Here is a 1024-nt window from a genome sequence, read left to right as displayed (position 1 = left end):
ATACCCACACATGCAGCCCTATTTCTTGTTCTATTTTGGCATCTCCTTCTTTCTTCTTTTGTTCCTATTCTTTGTCGTTTCTTGGCGTGTCCATATTAGCTCTAATATTGTGAACACATCATACCAGATTTGGGATTTGTTGCGGTTCATCTCTGTCAGAGCTTTGTACTCTTTCCTCTCACTCGACTTTACCCTTTTCAAATGGTAGTGACACTATCACTATTGAAGAGAAGATTGATTAAGAAAGCTAAAGAAATTGTTGATGATGAGCATGCCATTGAGTGAAAAAGTGCACTATAGTGAAGAGACTGTTTAGAACAAAAACTTACAAATCAGGAATGGGGAATGTAGAATTGGCTATTTCAACAAATGAAAAAGAGAAACTCTCTCTAAAAAATAAAAATGACGTCTACTAAACACACAAATTAGATCATTCCTTCATTCCTCACCTTCAATGACCTCAATACCAAACATGCTTTAATGGATGAACAACAAAAAATATTCATACTAAAAAATCATTACAATAGATAAAAAATGATCTATGATAGTATTATTAATAAGCTTTGAGTGAGAAATCTAGACCAAAAATCAATGTAGCACATAGGAGTTGAACTAATACTAAATACTAAATAAAAGGCAATAATAAAATAGTAAAACCAACTAATACAAATATGATAACCCATAATGAATTCAGTGCTGTTATTTAACTCCATTCCCATAAGACAAATAAGAGACGAAGCTGATAACAACATGAAAATTTTTTGAGTTTTTCAAACTATGATCCAGTTAGTAACGAACAAAGTATAGTTAAACTCAAAATTAAGTAAACCAAAATATACATCCATGTTAAACAATATATTTTTTAAGTGGGGTTTTATGTTTTCACAACATATGTTAGGCATTTTTTCAAGTCCGTTTAGTGGATTCCTAAGTGACGTTATTAGATCCTAATTTGGACAAGTCACTTTTTCATTAACAATTTATTCTCAAGTAGAGTTTTGTGTTTACACAATTTATGTTAAGC

At 31.1% G+C, this 1024-nt stretch overlaps 1 non-coding gene across 1 annotated transcript; it reads right to left on the bottom strand.

Moving 5' to 3' along the window:
- Positions 1–686: 686 nt before the first annotated feature.
- LOC129310235 (small nucleolar RNA snoR97) lies at positions 687–795 on the bottom strand. The gene has a single exon (XR_008593072.1). It is a non-coding gene; the product is annotated as a small nucleolar RNA snoR97 (small nucleolar RNA).
- Between the last annotated feature and the right edge of the window lie 229 nt (positions 796–1024).

The sequence above is a fragment of the Prosopis cineraria genome, unplaced genomic scaffold (genome assembly GCF_029017545.1).
Source record: "Prosopis cineraria cultivar Desert tree isolate PC_DT_omini unplaced genomic scaffold, ASM2901754v1 PC4, whole genome shotgun sequence".
Taxonomy (NCBI): Eukaryota; Viridiplantae; Streptophyta; class Magnoliopsida; order Fabales; family Fabaceae; genus Prosopis; species Prosopis cineraria.
This window is presented reverse-complemented; position numbering and strand designations above follow the sequence as displayed.